Here is a 12876-nt window from a genome sequence, read left to right as displayed (position 1 = left end):
CTCTTTTCCTCTCAGTACCCCTTTCTGTCTCTTCCTTTCTCACTCAGTCACTCCCTCCCTCTTCTCTCCCTCCCTCCCTCCCTGTCTCTCACTCTTTCTCAAACTCTGTTTCTCCCTCTCTCATTTTCTTTCTCCCCCCCCCCCCCCCGCTCTGTGTCTGTGTGTGTTGTGTGTGTGTGTAGCTGATCTGCTGCTTGCCTCCCCTCTGCTCCTGCCACAAATGGTGATCACAGCACCTCAGGATACTGCATGAAATTGTTCACACAGGCAGCCCTCGACATTCAACAGTTCACTTACTGGCTGTTCAAAGTTACAACGGCATGGGAAAAAAGTGACGACCATTTTTCACACTTACAAGCATCGTATCCTCCCCGTGCTCACACGACTTACATTGGGACGCTTGATCACTGACTCACATTTATGACGGTCGCCATGTCTTGGGGGTCACGTGATCCACTTTTGCGACCGTCTGACAAGCAAAGTCAACAGGGGAGACAGATTCAATTCACAGCCGTGTCACTAACTTAACAACTGGAGCAATTCAATAGTAATAGCTACTGGAAGGTAAAGGTAAAATTCCCCTTGCACATATGTGCTAGCCATTCCCGACTCTAGAGGGTGGTGCTCATCTCCGTTTCAAAGCCGAAGAGCCAGCGCTGTCCGAAGACGTCTCCGTGGTCATGTCCCCGGCATGACACAACACCGAAGGTTCACAGAATGCTGTTCCCTTCCCACCAAAGGTGGTTCCTATTTTTCTACTTGCACTTTTTTACCTGCTTTCGAACTGCTAGGTTGGCAGAAGCTGGGACAAGTCACGGGAGCTCCCTCCGTTATGCAGCACTAGGGATTTGAAACCGCCAAACTGCAGTCCTTCCTGATTGACAAGCTCAGTGTCTTAGCCCCTGAGTCACCACATCCCGACAAATAGCTACCGTATCAACCCTATTTAATAACTATCACGGCCAACTAGTGTTGCCTGCAAATTTCTATTAACGAGCCCCAGTGATTTTAATTGGGTTTTATATCAGTGTATTCCCAAGTGACCTGCAAGTAATTAGATAACGTCAAAAATGTTCATCCCACTTTGCCTAAACTTTGTAAGACTCTTCGTATGAAGGAAACGTAATGAGGCCTAAAAATCTCTTTTTGCTTCCTCCAGCTGTATAATCATCATCTAGATCAGTGGTCTCCAACCTTGGCAACTTTAAGACTTGTGGACTTCAACTCCCAGAGTTCCTCAGCCAGCTTTGCAAAGCTGGCTGAGGAACTCTGGGAGTTGAAGTCCACAGGTCTTAAAGTTGCCAAAGTTGGAGACCACTGATCGAGATGACCCCACTGGGTGCCGCTTCATTATCTTCCACCTTTGTTCAAATTGTTTTGCCAGGATGGCTTTCTCGGATATTTCCCCCCCCCCGCGAGGGCTTTTATTCACTGACATTGTCCCAAGGATGCTTTTTCAAAAGGCCACTGGATTTTGTTTTCCCTTGAAGACATTTTCCTTCTTGCCCAAGCCGCTTCTTCAGCTTCTGCAGCCTCCAATGTTCAGCCAGAACCGATGAAGCTTCTCGGATGAGAAGCGAAACCTTTTCTTTTCTTTTTAAAGATTTTTTTTTTTTAAATGAAAATTTGAAAAACAAACTTTTACAAATATTTACTTCCCTCCCCACACCCTCCTTCCCCAACTCACCCACCTCCACTAGACCGATAAGATCGCATAGATTAGGCCTCCTCCGAATTCCATCAGCCAGCCAGTGTAGACTGGCAACTACCCGGAGGAGAGCCTTCTCGGTGGCTGCTCCGACCCTCTGGAACGAGCTCCCCGTGGAGATTCAGACCCTCACCACCCTCCAGACCTTCCGCGCTGCCCTTAAAATCTGGCTATCCCAGCTGGCCTGGGGTTAAAGGCTCTAACCCTTACTCGAATTGTGTGACTGTTGAGTTCTTAAATGATGTAGTGCTTTTATGTTGTAAATTGTTTGTCCTTCCCCCACCCCTTTTGAACTGTGAGCCGCCCTGAGTCCCCCCAGGGAAAAGGGCGGCATACAAATAAAGGGAAACTAAACTAAACTAAACTAAACCCCCCAAAACTCCCCACCCCACTCCTCCAGCTTCCCAGAACCAATACAGGGTATAAATCTTTAACAAAAACATTCTAAAATAAACTTAAGAAAAAGTTAATAACATCTTTCACTTGAGATTTAACTCCTCCTTGCTAGGCTTGCTCTAAACAGATTATATCATTCCTAGTTTCTTTAATCATAAGCTATCTGAAATTTCTTAGTCCCGTATTTGTTTTGAGTATAATCAATCCATCTTCTCCACTCCAATTTATATCTCTCGTTTGAGTGGTCCTTGAGATATGCAGATATTTTAGCCATCTCAGCCAGGTTTGTTAATTTCAGTGTCCATTCTTGAATAGTAGGCAAATCTTCCTTCTTCCAGTATTGCGCCAAAGATTTTTATTAACAAACATGTAAAATACACATACACACAAAAATTAGATGTATACCACATTTATACAATACAGTACGAACAGGAACTTCCTGTTCTTTATAATAGCAATCATCAATCGATACCGCTCACCTTATATTATTTCCCCCTTCTATTGTGTTTCATTTGGATTTCACCCTTCTTAACCCTCTTATTTTACTCACAACTATTGTTTTTTGAGTTTTATTATATTCCTTCATTGATTTTTGATTGATTGACTTTTCAAATAAATAGGAACTTTAAAAAATGCCCACCCACACACACAAAAAAACACACCCCATGCTGCGGCAAGCAGGGAATTAGCAATAGCAATAGCAGTTAGACTTATATACCGCTTCATAGGGCTTTCAGCCTTCTCTAAGCGGTTTACAGAGTCAGCATATCGCCCCCCACAGTCTGGGTCCTCATTTCACCCACATCGGAAGGATGGAAGGCTGAGTCAACCCTGAGCTGGTGAGATTTGAACAGCCGGACTGCAGAACTGCAGTCAGCTGAAGTAGCCTGCAGTGCTGCATTTAACCACTGCGCCACCTCGGCTCACTGCCGGTTCTGCAACCTAGGTCAATATTCCATTACTGGTGCACGCAAACTGGTGCGAACTGGTAGCAACCCACCTCTGGTGAAGGTGGCTTACCAGTACCAAAACAGGTTGTTGTGGGGCTCACGTGGCATCCTGGTGCCCCCGTTTGGCTTCTAGATTTGGTACAGGAGGACTTCCAGGCCCAAAACGTGGCACATGGGAGCTGCACGTACCCCTCTTCCTCCTCCCTCTTACACCCTTTTTCATTCTCCTTTCTGTTGGCACATTGGTTCGAAAGCAGAACTGCAGGCGGAACCGAATTCATTTTGTGTCGCCTCGATGGTTCACCCGGTTTTATTGGTGTAACCTTTTGCAGATTTAAAGCCATTGAAGCCCGGCAGCGTAATCTTATTGTCTGGTGTTTGTTAAAGTGACACGGAGGTGGGAAGAGAAGGGATTGTCCGGGAATCACGCAATCCAATAAAACCCTCCACTGCGTCTTTCGTCCTCGTCTAGGTGGCAACGCACCCGTGAAGTCACGATGCACTTTTCCCCCAAAAGGCAGGATCACCTGTTGATGAGCAGACACGAGAGCCTAATTTTTTCTTTCTTTCTTGAATTGTCTGATGAAGCCCTAACAGGAAAGCATCGCATCTCGTTGCCTTGGCAACGCTGGTCCATTCAACCATGCCAGCGATCAGGGTTGGCTGACCTTCATCCATCAATGGGTGATGAAAAATGGGATGTGGGCAGTTCATCGGGCTTTTACAACCCGTTCGGTCCAGATTGATGTCCGTGAATATCTCTTGTTCTGTCAATTCCAGTGTTTACACTTTCCTATTCTGTGTTGGTGTGTGTGTGTGTGTGTGTGTGTAAGAGAGAGAGAGACAGAGACAGACACACACACAGAGACACAGAGACAGACAGACAGACAGACACAGACAGACAGGCAGACAGACAGAGACAGACAGACAGACAAACACACAAACACACAGACAGAGACAGACAGACAGACAGACAGAGACAGACAGACAGACAGAGAGAGAGAGACAGTCAGATAGACAGACAGGCAGGCAGAGAGATACAGACAGACAGACACAGAGAGCGAGGGGGGAAGAGAGATAGAGAAAGAGAGAGACAGACAGACAGACAGAGACAGACAGACAGAGAGAGAGGGGAGATGGGAGAGTGAGAGAGAGAGAGAAAGAGAGACAGACAGAGAGAGACAGACAGACACAGAGAGAGGGGGGAGAGGGAGAGAGTGAGAGAGAGAGAAAGAGAGAGAGAGAGAGATAGAGACAGACACAGAGAGAGAGGGGGGAGAGGGAGAGAGAGGGAGAGAGAAAGAAAGAGAGAGACAGAGAGAGGATGAATCACAATGAGGGTATCATTTGTTAATAGAGGAGTTTGGACTTTTAATCTCATCTTCACATTCTGTTGCCTCAGTTCAAGCTGACATACGTTCCACTCTGTCACTCAGGAGCGGTCTGGGGCTCCTTACAGTATTAAACGTCAGTACCTCATCAAAATGTTTATGCTTTCCACCTATGGAACCACTTCTGGACTCATAGGTGGCGGGAGAGATATTCCCTTATCTGTTTCAATCACCGCCCACCACTGAGCCAAGGGATTGTGAACCAAATTTCTCCTGCATAGCCCAATCACATAGTTTCATCACAAAGCATGGGTATCCAGCTACTAATATAGTATATAGATAGCAAGCTAAATATTTGTAATCAGATTTAGTAGCTTAAATTTATTTTGGCCTGTTTTTCAAGCAATGGGAATCAACATTGCTGTATTATATTAATCGGCATTTAACTAGGGTGGATATTATTTTTATACGTGTTAGCCTTTTTTCAAGACCCTTTTTCTTTTTAATATCTTCTTTGTTGCGTTTTTTATTCTTTTGCCCTTGTTTTTAAATATTTGTATATTTCAACTTTCCTTGAATAAGCTAAACATCTCCTAAAAACTTTAACGACATCATAAAAAAAGTTATGTGAAAACAGTTGCAGCTATAAAAACTTATGCATTATCAATATTAGCTTTAAAAATAGCGATAGCACTCAGCACTCAGATTTATATACTGCTTCCCAGGGCTTCCCAGCCCTCTCTAAGCAGTTTTACAGAGTCAGCCTCTTGCCCCCAACAATCTGGGCCTTCATTTTACTGACCTAGGAAGGATGGAAAGATGAGTTGGCAGAGTTAGCCTGCAATGCTGCTTTCTAACCACTGTGCTGGAAGGAGGAAGGAAGGAAGGAGAGGAAGGAAGGTTGGTTTACACACTCAGCCTCTTGCCCCAACAATCTGGGTCCTCGTTTTACCCACCTCGGAGTACGGAATGCTAAGTCAACCTTGAGCTGGTCAGGATCGAACTCCTGGCAATTGGCAGAATTAGCCTGCAATACTGCATTCTAGTATTGCAGGCTAATTTTGTGGTGAAATTCAATTTTTTTTTTACTACCGGTTCTGTGGGTGTGGCTTGGTGGGCGTGGTAGGGGAAGGATACTGCAAAATCTCCATTCCCACCCCACTCTGGGGCCAGCCAGAGGTGGCATTTGCCAGTTCTCCAAACTACTCAAAAATTCCGCTACTGGTTCTCCAGAACTGCTGGATTTCACCCCTGATTCTAACCACAAGGAAGGAAGGGAGGGAGGGAGGGAGGGAGGGAGGGAGGGAGGGAGGAAGGAAGGAAGGAAGGAAGGAAGGAAGGAAGGAAGGTTGGTTTACACACTCAGCCTATTGCCCCCAACAATCTGGGTCCTCGTTTTACCCACCTCGGAAGTACGGAATGCTAAGTCAACCTTGAGCCTGGTGGGATTTGAACTGCTGAATTATAGACAGCCAGCAGTCAGCAGAAATAGCCTGCAGTACTGCACTCTAACCACTGTGCCACAGAGGCTCAATGCTATGTTTCATTACACACACACACACACACACACACACACACATATGTATATGTATATGTATATGTATATGTATATGTATATGTATATGTATATCTATATCTATATCTATATCTATATCTATATCTATATCTATATCTATATCTATATCTATATCTATATCTATATCTATATCTATATCTATATATCTATATATCTATATATCTATATATCTATATTCTACTTGGTAGATGATGTACTATAAAGTTACAATGATTTCCCCAACCTAAGAGGCAAAAGTATGTTTTAAGGCCTTAAATAGATTTAGTTAGGAATTCCTTGGGCTCATCTTTGTTTCTGTGAACCATAAAATGTGATATCACCTGGAGGAACTTATATAATGAGCTAGCCATCCTCGGAGGGAGGTTTTTGGTGTGTTCAATTAAATGATTCCGGAGTTTACAATCCTAAGGGAAGGGTTGTAAAGAGCAATTTTTAAAATATGCATTTTATTGCATGAAAAAAAGCCAAGTTTTTTGTGGGATAAAATTGTGGGCCTGGGAAGACCCGAAGGGGATAAGGAGAGAAAGAAACGAAGACATTGAGTAAAATGAAATTGCTTTATTGCAATCTTTGACCAGCATTAAAAATAAGAGAAAGACAATAAATATACAGCAAAGTCACTACCACAGAACACCACAAAACAATAAAACACACACCGAATCAAAGAATAAAGTAGAGTAGAGTAGAGTAGAGTAGAGTAGAGTAGAGTAGAGTAGAGTAGAATAGAATAGAATAGAATAGAATAGAATAGAATAGAATAGAATAGAATAGAAGAATAGAATGGGATTGGATGGGATGCGATGGGGTAGAGTGGAGTGGAGTGGAGAGGAGCAGAGCAGAATTAGAATAGAATAGAATAGAATAGAATAGAATAGAATAGAATTCCTTATTGGCCAAGTGTGATTGGACACACAAGGATTTTGTCTTTGGTGCAGATGCTCTCCGTGTACATAATAAAAATACATTCATCAAGAATAAAAAGATGCAACCCTTAGTGATAGTCAAGGATACTAACAAGCTATCAAATCGCACTAGGAAACAAACAAAGACAATATAAATTGAAAGAAACAAGCAACATGTTTACAGTCATGTGGGGAGAGAGAGATACTAGGAAGAGCAGAATAATAGTAACACAGTCTTGGTCTTTTCCCAATGTGTTGATAGAAGAGAACAATTGTAGCTCAGGATTTAACTCTGAGGTGTTCCTTGGTTTTCTGGCATCCGCAAAGACCAGCTAGCACCAGAAACTAGAAAAGCAGCTGGTGATGGCGCATATGCCCACAGAGAGGGCTCTGCACGCCACCTCTGGCACGTGTGCCATCGGTGGGACATCACGGCTTTGGCTGGAAGCTCTTGTACAGCTCGCAAGAGGATGAAGGTAGCTGATAAAGGATTCCTTGGAGCCATTAAGTCTGATTAGCAGAATTGTTTACCAACACTGGGACGGGTGTTTATCTACAGCATCTGCCTGGGTTTGTGTCGGCTCACATTTCAGTCTCAAACAAGTTTAATAGCAGAGTGTGTTTGCCTCTGAATGTCTGGGAGAGGAGGACGCGGGGGGGGGGCGGGCACGTGGACTGTTTGTCTAACGCAATCCATTCCTCTGGAAATGAATTTGGCCTTTTTATGCTGATAGATAGATAGGTAGATAGGTGGAAAGGTAGACAGACAGACAGACAGACAGACAGACAGACAGACAGATGGATAGGAGAGACAGAGATATGATAGACAGATATAAAATGATAGAGAGATAGAGAGATAGAGAGATAGAGAGATAGATAGAGAGAGATAGAGAGATAGAGAGATAGAGAGAGAGAGAGAGAGAGAGAGAGACAGACAGACAGACAGACAGACAGACAGATAGGCAGACAGATAGACAGACATGTAATGATAGATATAGGTAGGTAGGTAGGTAGATATAGATGATAGATAGATAGATGATAGATAGATAGATAGATAGATAGATAGATAGATAGAGATAGATAGACAGATAGATAGATAGAATAATAGATAGATACACAGATACATAGATACATAGATGATAGGTAGATAGATGATACATAGATAGGTAGGTAGGTAGGTAGGTAGGTAGGTAGGTAGGTAGGCAGGCAGGCAGGCAGGCAGGCAGGCAGGCAGGCAGGCAGATAGACAGATATAGATAGACAGACAGACAGACAGAGACATAGATAGATGATAGATAGATAGATAAATAGATAGATAGACAGACACACAGACAGATAGATGATAGATAGATAGATAGATAGATAGATAGATAGATAGATAGATAGATAGATAGATAGATAGATAGATAGATAGATAGATAGATAGATAGATAAATAGATATGATACATAAATTGATATAGAAGGAAGGAAGGAAGGAAGGAAGGAAGGAACGAAGGAAGGAACAAAGGAAGGAAGGAAGGAAGGAAGGCTAAGGAGAATAAGAATATTTTGTGCAGTTTCTGATCTGCTTTCTCCAGGCTATGTTTAATATCTTCTCCCCCAATCTGAGATGTGGAAACCTAATTGTGTTCGTGGCTCAGGAAGTGTTTAGGGTTGTTTGTGAATGAGATCTTGAGGCCTGAAAACTCGAGGTTCTTCAATGCACCAGGCCTGCTCCGTATAACATCTATGCTGCTCTGTATTCTCCATTACTATCATTACGTTATTTGAATAATCAGAGACAAATTTAGGCTGGCTGATACATTTCTCTCACTGTAGCTTTGTCTATTTCTTCCTTCTTTCCTTGTCTCTCCCTCCCCTTCCTTCTTCCTTCCTTCCTTCCTTCTTCCTTCCTTCCTTCCTTCCTTGTCTACCTCCTTCCTTTTCTTTCTTTCTCTCTTTCTGTCTTTCTCTCTGCATATCTGACATTTTCATTTCACCAGCATCCTGGAATGAGAGCACTAAGAACCCAAAACTGTTTGATCCCTCCCTCCTTTCCAATAAATTACACAAACCCCGTAATTTATTTTAAGGAAATACAAAGGGATTAAGAAGACAGATATTATACACACACATAATATAATTTGGTGTATTGGGGAACACACCGAAATCGAAAAGCCCTGCGGATTCCCACCTTGCATAAATCACATTTCTTGCTGTAACTTTCGCAATATTCCTCCATTGCTTCACCTTCTCCTTCCTTATAATCATAACTTTATGTACTGCTCTGTACAAATTGTGTATATTACGTGTGAAGTTGTATATGTTGTCACGAGACAAGCTGAGTTTCGTCAAATGGCACAGGAATCTAAATGGCCTGGTAATTTTATAGCCAGAAATGAGAGGCCAAGAAATATGAATTCCCTTTTGCTCCCACTGATGTATTCAGAGGAATGGTTTGCAAGATATAATCCGTTTCCAAATACTGTAGGCAGCTAAAGACTTTAACACCAGGTAGTCCTCAACTTACAACAGTCCCTTGGTGACCATTTGGAAGTACAACAGCACTGAGGAAAGTGAATTCGGACTACTACTCACAGTTATGACCGTTGCGCAATCCCCCCTGGCCACGTGATTTGCATTCGGCTGCTTGACAACTGACTCATGTTTATGACGGCTGCAGAATCATGGGGCCATGTGACCCCCCTTTTGCGACCTTCTGAGAAGCAAAGCCAACGGGGAAGCCAATTCACTTAACAACCGTGTGACTCATTTAACAACTGCAGCGATTCACTTAACAAGCGTGGCAAGAAAAGACGTAAAAAATGGGGCAAAACTGACTTAACAAGTTCTCACTCAGCAACACAAATTTAGGACTCAATTGTGGTCATAAGTCGAGGACTATGACAGATGGTCATTTGCATCCTTTTAGAGAGTCGTTGAGGCTACTTGGAGGTTTGTCTGTGTCCTCCAGGTTGCCTCAACCAGTCTCTAAAAGGATGCAAATGACCAGCTGTCTGCAAGGAGTATAAATTCTTCTATTCTCCCACCATCCAGCCAGAGCTGAAGAAGCTTCTTGGATGAGAAGCAAAGTGTCTTCAAACAGAAAGAAAGAAACCTCCAAGTGGCCTCAATGATTCTCTAAAAGGATGCAAATGACCAGCTATCTCCAAGGAGTATAAATCCTTCCATTCCCCACCCTCCAGTCAGAGCTGAAGAAGCTTCTTGGATGAGAAGCAAAGTGTCTTCAAACAGAAAGAAAGAAACCTCCAAGTGGCCTCAATGACTCCCTAAAAAGATGCAAATGACCAGCTGTCTGCAAGGAGTATCAAGCCTTCCATTCCCCACCATCCAGTCAGAGCTGAAGAAGCTTCTTGGATGAGAAGCAAAGTGTCTTCAAACAGAAAGAAAGAAACCTCCAAGTGGCCTCAATGACTCCCTAAAAAGATGCAAATGACCAGCTGTCTGCAAGGAGTATCAATCCTTCTATTCTCCCACCATCCAGTCAGAGCTGAAGAAGCTTCTTGGATGAGAAGCAAAGTGTCTTCAAACAGAAAGAAAGAAACCTCCAAGTGGCCTCAATGACTCCCTAAAAGGATGCAATGACCAGCTGTCTGCAAGGAGTATCAATCCTTCCATTCTCCATCATCCAGTCAGAACTGAAGAAGCTTCTTGGGTGAGAAGCAAAATGTCTTCAAAGAGAAAGAAAGAAACCTCCAAGTGGCCTCAATGACTCCCTAAAAGGATGCAAATGACCAGCTATCTCCAAGGAGTATAAATCCTTCCATTCCCCACCCTCCAGTCAGAGCTGAAGAAGCTTCTTGGGTGAGAAGTGAAAAGTCTTCAAAGAAAAACAAGGAAGTCCAGTCGCCTCTTGAAAAAACATTTCAGCACAACCATGACCTGGATGGCTGAGAATCTCCATAGGCACACACTCCATTTTCTTAGGAATAGTTTCAGAGATATAAAGTAAAGCAGCGTAGTGGCTTCCTGGTTAAAATGCTCACCTCCCACTCAGAAGCTCGAGAGTTCAATCCTAGGTAGGAGCAGAGATTCCATCCTAGGGCGCAAAGAAAAAAATATCTGCTGTGAACACAGCATAGGTGTCAGGAAGGACAACCGGGCAGTAAATGCTCAGCCCCATTCAGCCTCCCTTACTCGACCCCAAATAAGGGGATTACAGAGTCATGTAAAAAATATTAATATAGTTAAGAGAAATAAATCACCCACTCTTGGATATGTCCCTTTCGTTTCATAATCTACTTCGCCACCGTGTTTGCTTGGAAGTTGGTGGCCCATATAGTCTGTCTCCCATACTCTTGGCCAGAAGTGGCATTCGACAGGTACTGACCAGTTCTGGAGAACCGGTAGCGGAAATTTTGAGTAGTTTGGAGAACCGGAAAATACCACCTTTGAATGGCCCCAGAGTGAGGTGGGAATGGAGATTTTACAGTATCCTTCCCCTGCCACCCCCACCAAGCCATGCCTCCCGAGTAAACAGCTGAGCGTTTCCCGTATCCTTCCCCTGGAGTGGGGAAGGAATGGAGATTTACAGTATCCTTCCCCTGGAGTAGGGAGGGAATGGAGATTTTGCAGTATCCTTCCCCTGCCATGTCCACCAAGCCACACCTCCCAAGTACCAGCTGAGTATTTTACAGTATCCTTCCCCTGGAGTAGGGAGGGAATGGGGATTTTGCAGTACCCTTCCCCTGGAGTGCGGAGGGAATGGAGATTTTGTAGTATCCTTCCCCAGAAGTGCGGAGGGAATGGGAATTTTACAGTATCCTTCCCCTGGAGTGGGGAGGAAATGGAGATTTTACAGTATCCTTCCCCTGGAGTAGGGAGGGAAATAGGCATTTACAGTATCCTTCTCCTGGAATGTGGAGGGAATTGAGATTTTGCAGTATCCTTCCCCTGCCATGCCCACTATGCCATGTCCACAGGTAGTAAAAAATTTTGAATCCACCACTGCCCTTGGCCCATATGATTTCAGAGTGGTTTAATGTTGAAAGCTAATTGTTGAGTACGGGCCCTTCGGTCTCATTTGCATACATTGGTCACTTAAAGGGGCCGGCTTCGTCAGAATTACATTTTCCCATAAATCAGGCTTCAAAGCCTTAAATCTTCTCCCTCTCCTGGAAAAGTTGAACAATATGTTTGGCCTTTCAAATACACACAGGCATGCAGCCACACCCCTCTCCACAAAAGCTCTGTTGCTATAGAAATGGATGACTCTGCTCCATTGCACAATCCCTAGAAATAACTTGATAATCGCCATATCAGCCCTGCTCTAAAGTTTCTAAAATGAGACCGCGAGCCTCCAGGACTCTTTTCATGGCCCACCAGCGGCCAGTGGAGCTGGCAGCAAATTCAGACAGTAGGAGGTTGGGGAGGAACCTGGGCCAGTCCTGGAGTCTGGGGAAGGCTCTGATGAGGGCTCTGTGTCAGAGGCAGAGAGGGGGCCAGGGTCGTATGCCAGTCATCAGCTGCCTTCAGAATCAGACATTCAGTGAGGCAGAAGAACAGCTGGAGCCTCTTCTCAGTGAGTTGCCAGACAAAGGGAGCAGCTAAAGAACATGGGCTGACTTGGAAGTACGGCCACAGGTGGACGGTGACTGGCCCCTCCCAGAGGAAATAAAAGAGGAGCAAAAGGGGAGTGGAGTTTGCAGGAGACAATTAGTTCACTTAATTGGTTTGTGACTCTCTGAGACTCCTGGCCAAGATTTGCAGAGATCGGCCTGGCAGCTCTCCAAGCCAGAGAAGGTCTGTGACTGTAAATCCTCCCTTGAAAGACTTTGTTGGATGTGAATGAGCGGAATTCACAGTCATTTAATAAAAGGGTTTTTGTCGGGACAAGGAATTTGCTTCATGTTCTTGGGAAGCCTCAGTCAGAACAACACCACCCAAAGCAACCTTTTCCTCATTCTCTGTCTTCCTTGTCCGAAGAGAAAGTTCAGATCCTCCAGTCTCCCTGTGCTTCAGCTATTAAGTTGTGTCCAACTCTTTGCAGCTCCATGGAGTACAGAAGACCAG

The sequence above is a fragment of the Thamnophis elegans genome, chromosome 7, assembly GCF_009769535.1.
Source record: "Thamnophis elegans isolate rThaEle1 chromosome 7, rThaEle1.pri, whole genome shotgun sequence".
In the NCBI taxonomy this organism is placed as follows: Eukaryota; Metazoa; Chordata; class Lepidosauria; order Squamata; family Colubridae; genus Thamnophis; species Thamnophis elegans.
Note: the sequence above shows the minus strand (reverse complement) of the source record.